The sequence below is a fragment of the Lichenostomus cassidix genome, chromosome 1, assembly GCF_008360975.1.
Source record: "Lichenostomus cassidix isolate B80296 chromosome 1, HeHo_3.0, whole genome shotgun sequence".
NCBI classification, from domain to species: Eukaryota; Metazoa; Chordata; class Aves; order Passeriformes; family Meliphagidae; genus Lichenostomus; species Lichenostomus cassidix.
In genome coordinates this window covers 56,770,121-56,780,610 of record NC_139479.1, presented here as the reverse complement: position 1 = coordinate 56,780,610, position 10,490 = coordinate 56,770,121, and the positions used below count along the sequence as shown (strand labels likewise).

Sequence of the window (10,490 nt, the reverse complement as noted above, 5' to 3'; positions counted from 1 at the left end):
ACTTGACTGCAGGAAAGATCTTGTTCTTGGCTTTTTCTCCCACTTAAAAGGATCAGGCTCAGCTGAGTGAGCTCCAAGAGCTCTCGTATGACTGCTGTGATTGCCCACATTTGATCATCTGTGACTATTTTCTTTTGTTAGGTTCCTAGGAACATCAAGGGATTTAAAAGTACCCTAAACCAGATCAGAACAGAGCATGGATTTTAGGAATCTTGGCACCATTAAATTGTACAGCTGCTCTCTTGCATAGTCTGTATCCATACTGTGGTTTTACACTTTCCCTGGTTTATTAAGCTCCTTTCCAGCTGGCTTGAAATGCCCAGCCAGTCTTCTTGTGCTTTTGGGACTCCTCTCACCACCCACACATTCAGAAGCCTGTAAATAGTCTGTGGAGCAATAAGAGCTCTGACCTTACAGTCCCCTTTGGACACTAACGTAAAATAAATAACCCACTGCAACAGCAGCGTAAGTATTTACGAGTCCTGTGTGGGAGTCACACTCAGCATGGAGAAGAATATTTCAGTGAAACACTTCAGATCACACATGCTTTGTTTTATTTCATTTCTAATCTCACAAATAAGCAAATAATTTTTTCTTCTTTTCTTTTTATTTTTTCTCCTTTTTTTTTGTTATAGTCACACTATCACAGTTTGGAAAACAGTGAGCTAACTTGAAGAAAGCTCAAGCTGCTCTTGAAACATTCTTTTGGTCTAAACTTTGGATATTGTCTCACTTGTATAATCAAATGTCTGTCAGTCAGAACTCTCACAGCTTCACTTATCTAATTGAAAATATGTCTCTGCTTTTGTTTTTACTTTTCCTGCATTAAGCCTCATATAATAGTCTGCTTGCTACATTTGCAATATATATGTCTTATTTCAAGTCTCTTCTTTATTCCCAGTAGTTGTCATAATTTTCCTTTTCTTTTGGAGTAATATTTGTCTTACTTTAGTGATTTGTTTTATTATATCCAGTTGGTGTACCTAACTTTATTATTTTCCTATTCCCTCACTACTTTTTTGTTATTTTGACTTCTTTTCCCCAGTTTTTACCTTATGCACTTATGTAATTCTTCTGTTATTAGGTGCTTTCAACAGAATTTCTCTTCATTTTCCTTTCTTATATTTTTCTCTTGTGGGATTTACCTTATAGGTCTTTCCAGGTATTTAAATCACACTCACTAGTTGTCTGTTTTATATGTTGGCTTTAATATTTATTTTGTCTTGTGTTTTTCCTCATGATAAATCCAATAAAGTCTCTGCTTCTCATGTTAAAATACATCTCTGCAGTAATATAAGAAGTTTATAGTCATGACATGACAACTCGTACTTCAAGCTCGCTGATCCTTTTCAATTCAAACTGTGACAAAGTAAAAGGCTTCAGAGAAAAAAAGAGGAAAGTCTCTACCGCACAAGTTCTGTCTTCTGTACTACTGTTTATAAGTACACCTGGAACCCCAGGTCTGTCCAACGCTGATCTTCCTCTATGTCCATACCTGGGGAAAAGTGACAGGGTGGTTAAATCCAGGGATGAATAGAGCAGCTGTGTTAGAAAGGCAGAAATTCTTTCATTGTTAGCAGGTTCTTCTGCAATATCCTCTCCTGTTGCCCCTATTCTCTTACAGTCCTACAAGAATAGAAAAGATGCCCTTCTTTGTGAACAGTGTGGCAGGCTTTGTGGACATTGTTCTCATGAGTACTACAGTTAAACCAATCCCAGTAATTAACTGCTAGATCTTAGTGATTGGTTCAGTTGTAGAGATATTTATTGTGTGCTGGGAACTGGCTGAGATGGAGTTAATTTTCTCTATAACTAAACCACAAAAATATTGCCTAACATGTAGAGGAGAGGTGGGGTAATTTTTTTTTGCTTTTAATAAGTCTTCTATGCCTACTGTCATCATTGCAAAATACCACTAACTTCTTTGACCTTACATGCGTTGATGTGGCTAAGGAATAATTCCTCATTTATGAAAACAGGTAAAAGACCATATTATGTTCTCCTTTCCTATTCTCCTTTTTCTTTCATTAATTCACTCTTCATTCGCATCTACTCTTGCTTTCTTCATTTTATTTCTCTATTTCTTGAATGCAAATAGAAACCTCACTGCTGTGGGAGGATGTCAGACTGTTAAGAGGTTCAGAGCTCTGCATCAGTCAGGCAAAATGTTCTACCTCTTCACAATAACTGACGAGGTCACCACCACATCTCCAAATATAACCATTTCCAAGAAAATTTTAAGCAAAGAACTCTATATTTGAGAAAAGGAGTTATTACAAGCTGAAGAAATATGAGAGTTTATTTTGTACTGGAGTTTACAGCTGGAGGTTACGGAGAAACCTGGTATTTGAGACAGTACTTTTACAAGGACTTTTTATTTACAGACAGTAGAATACTGAACAGCTTGAACTATGTGTTGTCCCACATTGCACATTCCTCTTTCAAAAGCAACTCCATTTTCATTTTGCAAGTGTCAGAGGGGAACTGTTCCTGAAAACATCCATGATGTGTTTCACAAAACAAGTCTGACTAAATTTTTCCTTAAGTCTCAAGGGTCTAGTTGCCACCCAAATTCTGAACTTCTAAAGAGGTCATGCTCACCTCTATGCCTCTGTATTGCCTCTTACTGAGGCTGCAGAACACTTCAAAAAATCACCTCGAAAAAGAGGAATTCAAGGGCCGAACTGCTAGTTTAAGTCAAACTAAAGAATTCAAATTTTGGTTTATACTACAAGAGGATGAAATGGTGGAACAAAAGTAATCTGAAATTACTGTACTCTAAATATGAAGAGGAAGGCAATGCCAAAATTAACAGAATGTGAAACAGGATTCTGCAATCCATCACTACCTTCTTCTCAGCTGGAGGTGGGGTTGTCAAACAGATGTGTTGGGATTTCTGCAGAGAAAGGCAAAAGAGCCTGGAGAAACACAAAAGGAAAGCACGCTCCACTAAGGGCATCTTGAGAGAAGATGGGCTGAGAAGGACTCTGCTACGCCACTCAAAATATCCAGTCAAGCAGTCCCTAGGACATTACCTCCTCATGTCATTCTCTTTGGCACAGGTGTACAGTATTTGAGGAGTGTCTCAACAGAAGGCAATCTATCTACAAAGCAAAAATGAAAAGCAGTCTGGTTTCCAATATTTTAAGGATTTTTTATCTCTGATTTTGGCACATGACACACAGCCTTCATTCTCATAGTAGATTTCTGTTCAGACTGGATACAAGTAGGTCAAGAAGACTTTATAAACCATGTCACAAGTTAAAAAGAAACTGTGAATGCAGACAGTATGGAACAAACTCACAGAACACCTCAAGGTTTCCTCCGTCAATCTCAAGGATGGATTTTTTTTTCCCTAAAATCAACATACCTTCAGAACTAGGGAAATTTACAAGTAATGGGTCAAGGTTAAAATAGAAAGACACTGCTAAAGAGAAAAAGATCAGCTTCCACTATTTTGGACAAATTGGTACAGTAGGTTTTGTTCATTGATTACATATATTACTATATCTGGAGTCAAAGATTGTCCAGAAAGCTGATTGGAAAATATACCTTTCAGCCATACTGCTTTCAGCTTATCTACATGTGACACTCCAAGCTATGGTTGTGCATAATGAGGCAGAAAAGTACTTCTAGAACTTTATTAATTTGCTTCAGATAGATGAGTTTGACTAAAAAGTAATGTCTTCAAATATGCACCATCTTGGACATTACTGTTTGTATTTTTCAAGCTTTTTCAATGTTTTTCCTTCAGATTCTTGTTATTTCTGGGCATGAAAGAAATCTAGATATATAAAGACTTCCAAAAGAAAGTGAATAATTGTTAGTAGTGGAAGTTGGAAAGGGGGAATTTAATATCACTTCTGTATTTTTTTCAGAATAAGAAAGAGACAAATCACAACAAATGAAAGCTGTTTCTCTTGCTGGAGTGGTAACAATGTTCCCAGTGGATTCAGCAACTTGAAAGCTCTGAATAAGGAGAGTTCAAAATCTGTGTATTACAATATTTCAGATTAGACTATTCATTTCCTGCCTGAAAGTCAGTATTTCTGTCTATCTCACTCCTTGATATGGAGTTACTTTCTGGATTATATCCATCTGATTAACAATAGGATTTTGTCATCAATGTGAATAACCAAACTACTTGTGAAAGCATGATCATTATCTTCAGGTAGTAGTGGGATTGGATATATTACTATTTGCACATCTCTAGAACCAATCCCATTACATAAAAATTGGAATTTGATTTAAGCATCTAATTTACAAATATAGGACTTGAACCAAGGCTTTGGTTTATATTCCTAAGACATGATTAATAAATCTGCCTAGTAAATCAGTCTTTTTTAACAAATAAACTGGGTTTCATAAAATAGATCTTAATATCCAGAGTATACGAAGTCCCAACTTATAAATCACAGATATGACTTAAAATCACTCATATTGCTTATAAATCAGCAATGCTACTTTAAAAAGTGTCATGCTTATGAAAAAAAGGTGCAAGACAAATGTTCCTTACTTTATATACGTATATTTAATTTAGGTATTTAAAGTGAAAGCAATTATAAAGCTACTTCTGAAATGGTTATTTGAAAAACTGCACCTAAAAGAGATGATAGAGCAGAAGGGGAATTTTATTGGTATTCATAAATGTGCACCTTGCCATTTGTAACTGTCTTTGTACTCTCCCCTCTGCACAGGCTGCCTATCAGAGTTGTAGTGTGCTGTCAAGATTGTTGCAGGTCTGATGCTTGTTATTCTCCGGTTTAGTTTTTTCAAATATGCCCTTGCCAGTCTCAGTAGCAAGAGATGGACTGCTTTAATTTATTCATTTCCAATGCTATTTTAGAGGCTGGGGCTAAACCACAGTTCACAAACTCTAAATTAGAGCAGATGGAAAACATGAAAGGAAGAGGTTAATTGATCCTTAAAAATATTGAAAGCAATTTCTTTTTGTATTCTTCAGCAAGTTTCTGCTTTTCCTGTGCTAAGTGGGAGCATTTGTGAATGATGACATATTCTTCAGTCATCTATTTAAAGAATAAGTAAAATACCAACAGATTTTATATCTGACTTCTGTGTATGTAGGAAAATTCAATCAATTCTTTCCTAAAGATCTTGAACACTTAGGTGTGGTATGATTTGGTTTGAATTTTTGGTGATGGGGTTTTTAATTATTTATTTATTTAGTATTGGTTTTGTTTACTTGTTTATTTTTTAGGTAGAGAGATTTCCTTTTTCAGTTAGTAGGAATAAGTGTATAAATAAGCATATGAAAGCATAAACTGCAATTACTTCAAGTCCAATTTGTACATAAATATAATAATGAAAATGTTATCATCAATTTATCTTTTAGTTCTGTACACTGGTTTTTCATCCTCAAATATTAAGAAAATCTTTCTATAAACAGAAGTAGAGACTTCCTTTCCTTGTTCCACAATTAAAACCATAAGATTTCCCGCAGCGCTCAAAAATTATGAACTATTTATCTGCATTGGGAGAGATTTACGTTCTCATCCTCATTCATTCTGCACTTCTCCCATGCCAGACCAACACACTGACTGGGAGGATGCTAGAGGGAGTAACAGTGGGAATAAATGACTTTTGGTTTACCCTATTATAGTTTGCATAGGTATTGTATTAAAATATAATCAGTGCAAGTTTTCAAATATATCCCTTACAAAAGTAGATCTTTGTAACAAATACACATTGTCTGTCCTGGCTTTTAAAGGGGTTCTGGACCCCCAAACTCAGTTTGGGATCGGGTAGGCTGCTTAAGCGGAGCCCGGTGAGGCAGCCCGCTCTCGGGCGGAAACGGGGCGGCCCGGAGCTCGGCAAATCAGAGATCAGAAGCAGACACAGGAGATGCAGGCAGTCAGCCCGGCGGTCCAGGGGATTTATTAAAAGGTAAGGGGAGATGGAGGGGGGAAGGAATAGGGCTGGATCAGCGAGCTAAAAGTGGGGTTTCTGCGTTGCATTGCAGCTAATATAGCGGGGGAAAAAGGGAGGGGAGAAGCCAAAAGAACCAACGGGGTACATAGAACTCTGGATTGACAATAACTCGATCTTATGGGGGAACAAGGGGGGAGGATACAGAACTTTAAATTTCCCAATCAGAGAACATGGCAAAGGCAGACAAAGGAGAACTTTCTAGAATTAATATGGGAGGGGAGATGAGGTGGGCCAATAGCTTTACTTAAAGGCTCTGTGGGAGCACCCCCTTTAGGGTTGATTTATTCCCATGACTCGTCCCGTGGGGCAATGCCACTGCTAGGGACGCTCAGCTGAGCTAAAGCCACTGCAACAGGCTTTCTCTTTGCCTCATTTAAATAAGAATTTTGAAATACTTTCTCTTCTTTTGTGTAACCAATGTGCTCAATAGAAATGTTTAAATTAATTGAGAATTTTTGCAAAAAAATGTGGCTTCTCGCTTTCAAGTTCAGGCTGCACGCCCCGAAGTCACACAGAAAGGGCGAGCCGCCGCCACACCTGCCGAGTGTGCCCTGGTAGAGAGGCTCACTGACCGGCCTGCAGAGTGCCTGGGGGACGGAGGCGGGCAGGAAACGAGGTGGGACAGAAGAATGTAGGACACGCAGTCTGCAGGCTTCCAGGGATTTATTTGAGGGTCTTCGGGTGAGGGTCAAGGGACGGCGAGAAGGGACGGAGAGACAGGGACGGGCTGAGGGCTGGAAGTCTGGAGGCTGCGAGCCCCGAACAGCCAGTGACAAAGGGTTATATGGGGAAGGGAAAGGGGAGTGGTTTGGTGCGTAGACCAACCGGGACAGTCAGAGGGAAGAGGGACAGGGACGCAATTCAAATGAACCAATGATACAAGAGGGAACAAAGGAGAAGTCTCTAGAAATAATTTCTTCAACCGCAGGGACTCATGGTTGGTTTCCACAGGTCTCCATGACCTAAGCAGTCCAGGCTGTCACAGGCCCCTGCAGCTGGTCTCTTGAGCACTAGAACTTGCAGGCATGCCCCGCAACAAAAAACCATTTTGCCTAAAAATATCCTTTTTGAAACATTGTATGGCCATTTTACTTGTATTTTGTCATGGAGGATGATATTCAGTCAAAACTACTGATTAGAAAGTAGTTGGCTTGGGAGAGATCCAGTGGGATTTTTGCCTAAGGGCCTAATTTTAGAAATACACAGGTAGTTGTCTCCTTCTGTTTAATGATATAAGAGGTATTAGCTTCAGAAAAATGGATGAATCAGCAGTCTGAGGCACTGTCACATTCCGGATGTTTGAGACAGACAAACTGATTCCTTTTTCTCTCATTCTTTTAAGAAATTATCATCTATCTGCATGGCTGAAAATCTTATGGAAATTGCCTATTGAAAATCTGATTTCTGGAGTGTTTACTCACCAACTTGGAGCACAATGCACTCTCAAATCTCTTGTCTCCCGCATTCTTGTCTGAGGAGAGACAGAATAAGTAACAGGTTGTGGATCTTTATACTGTGATTTATTTAAAAAAAACAGTGAGATTAAAGGTACTTGATTACCTGAGATATTCACTAGCCCAGAGCATTACATTCAGTAGGACTGAGCTTGTCTTCCCCACAGTAATATTTGGGAAGGTTGGGCAGCAAGTTACATAAGCTGTCGTAGGTTACAATATAGATGTATTTAGCATTCTATTACCACCAGCTGTGGGCCATTAGCTGGTATCTCCTGCTATGACTCACCCCTGATAGCAGACAATGGGCTATCAAGGACCCACCCCATGACTCATGGAATTATCTCATCCCACTGTGAGATGCTCTGCCCAGGAGGGAGAAGCCAAGCATTCCCACCTGGATATAACCTGGCCTTGGAACTGCCCAAGCCAGTCCTGTCTACTGTGTTCCCAGAGGATAAAAGCTACCACTGTATCTTCAGGTGAAGACCAGACCTTCACAGGATCGCTGCTTCAACTGAGCTACTTCAGTTGGACTGCTACCACTCTAACAGGATATCAGGTTGTATCTGACTTTGTCAGTGCTTTTCCTTGTATTATTGCACTTATTTTTAATTTTCCTATTAAATTTTAATCCTGACTTGCAATCTCCCACTGGTTTGTTTTCAAACAAATATAAAGCTCATGCCATGGTTCTGCTCACAGTTACCAGTCTTGGGGGTTATCGGTCAGGGGGCCTCTCTGGGATCTCCCACCTTTCATCTCCATGCATATCTGCCATCTCTGAGATGTTTCCTCACTTCCAGGTTGTTTTCTCCAGCCAGAACAAAAGTAAGATCTTCATCACATCTTTTGTGATGACACTTCTTTCCAAGGCCATTTTCTTTTTGTGAACCCTCTTTTTTTTGAGTCCAGCCCCCCTGTTTGGTATCCTGAGCCTCCTTTTTTTTCCTGACCAAATAGTCTGTGTATAAAAGCACAACTTTGCAGTTTTTGCTCCTCTTTCATGTCTTTTTATTAACTGAAGGATCTAGGATGTGCTAAGCCTTTTTATAGCAAGTGTTACAAAAATTTACATCTACTCCATACCAGTTTCATCTAGCAAACAGAAGACTTTTGTTGGGCAATTCAAAAGTTCAGTTTTGAGTATTCACAGTCACATAAACTTATCCTGTTTGCTGACTCCCATTAACATTCACAGCTTAATGCCTAAGAAACAAATATACTACCAGATAGAATTCCCTTTAGCATCATTTCAAGGAATCATGAAAGCAAACATATTTTAACAATGGGAATAATTCAATTCCCATGTGAATGTAGAAGTCACTGAAGGTCAAATAGTTGATTACACAAGTGGAGCAAGACTGGTTTTTTTTGTGATGATGGAAAAAAAAAAAAAGATGTATTGTGGCATAAAAATGATAACAGTCATAGGTCAGAAGGCAAGCATTGGGTAAATGCATGTATTTATGCTGTGAGAACAGCATAGAAGATAACACTTATGAATGAGATGGAAAAAGAGTGCCTCAAGGTGAGCAAAAAAAGGTTTTGCTGAAAATTTAAAGCCCCAGAAAGCTTTAAGAAAGAGGAAGAAAAGATTGATAAAATGTAATTATCATTATGCTTTTATGTTCCTTGTGTCAGTTCTCATTGGTCTTAAAACAACTGAAACAACATTTTTTTTTTTTTCCTCTGGAAGATGGATTGCTGTCAAAACCAGAAATTTGCAACAAGCAGCAAGAAAAGAAATCCTTTATCTAAGGGTTTTACTTTTTCATATCACAAACTGAATAATAACTACAAAATGTTTTATTGGGTTTGAAGCTACAACTGAACCACTCATCTATGATATTTGAAAATATCTATTTTTTATTATATGTTTTATCAACAACAGCTGCTTTTCATATCTATCACAAGAAAAAAGGCAGACTTTTTAAAGCAATAAAGGTCACTTGTATGCTATTTTGGATTTAATACAGCTCAAAATTTTCACCCTGTGATTTTTATATTAATTTATCATATGATCTCTTTGAATGACAGGTCAAACAGTGATTCAGAAACTGATGGTCTTCTTGAAACCTTCTGGCATTTTGCAAGTTGTTAGGATTCCTTGTTTAGTTAAAAATGTTTATGTAATACGGGTGATTTTGCACCTGTAATTTCAATCCTCTTCTCTCTCAGGTACCTCACTAATGTTGGTGAGAAACTTGTTCTTACAAATTTCATGTCAACAGAATTCAGTGAAAGATGGAAATTTTATCCAAGTTAAAATTTACCACAGACAATTATAGCTTCATAGAAGATTAACTCCTGCTGTAAGATCCCTAACCAAGAGATTTAGTTGTGTGTTTATAGATGTGTACATTTTTGTTCAAAAATGCAAAAGCTGCCTCAGCTAGATAATTATTTTAAAAAGGACAAATCAAAACTCCAACTATGATGGAAAATAATAATTAACCTCAATAAGAAAAGTCAAATATAAACAGATGGAGGAACATATGCTAAGTAAAATGTAAATGTGAATAGAAATTGCTAAGATGTAGAATTTAATATTCTCTTTCTGTTTTGCTTTAAATAAATTTCAAAACAATAAGTTACAAATATAAGCCTAATTTTACCAACTAACACAGTACTGAACCAATGCAATGTGTCCAAGTAGATAAAATCCCAGAAGTAATGAGCCTTAAAAGGTACCACAAGTGTGTTGTTGAAATGAGGGCAAAATATGATAGAAAAAAGTGTTTGCCATATCTCATTATGGTAAATCTGTCTTATCTGTCAATCTCCTATTCATCAATATTTCAGTTTGAACATATTCATCATAATTTTCAGCAATTGTTGCTTCTAAACTGTTGCTTTTTCTCTAAAAAAAAGTCCAAATTTTACCAGCTTTACAGCTACTGATATAGTTCCTAAACAAGGAAACCAGTGGGGAGAAATAATAATATATTTTAAAAATTACAAGGAAAAACCACAAACAAATAAACAACAAAAAAAAAATCCCTCCAAAAGAATCCCAAACCACACCTGCTTTCTGCTTATTTTCTTGAACAAGTTTTTTACTAATTCTCTTTTGTTCTGGGGACT

At 37.5% G+C, this 10,490-nt stretch overlaps 1 long non-coding RNA gene across 1 annotated transcript; it reads right to left on the bottom strand.

The window, feature by feature from the left end:
• Positions 1–975: 975 nt before the first annotated feature.
• LOC146444676 (uncharacterized) lies at positions 976–7,583 on the bottom strand. Its single transcript, XR_014850515.1, has 3 exons — positions 7,510–7,583; positions 7,371–7,420; positions 976–1,495 (listed from the first exon to the last, which is right to left on the bottom strand). It is a non-coding gene; the product is annotated as an uncharacterized LOC146444676 (long non-coding RNA).
• Between the last annotated feature and the right edge of the window lie 2,907 nt (positions 7,584–10,490).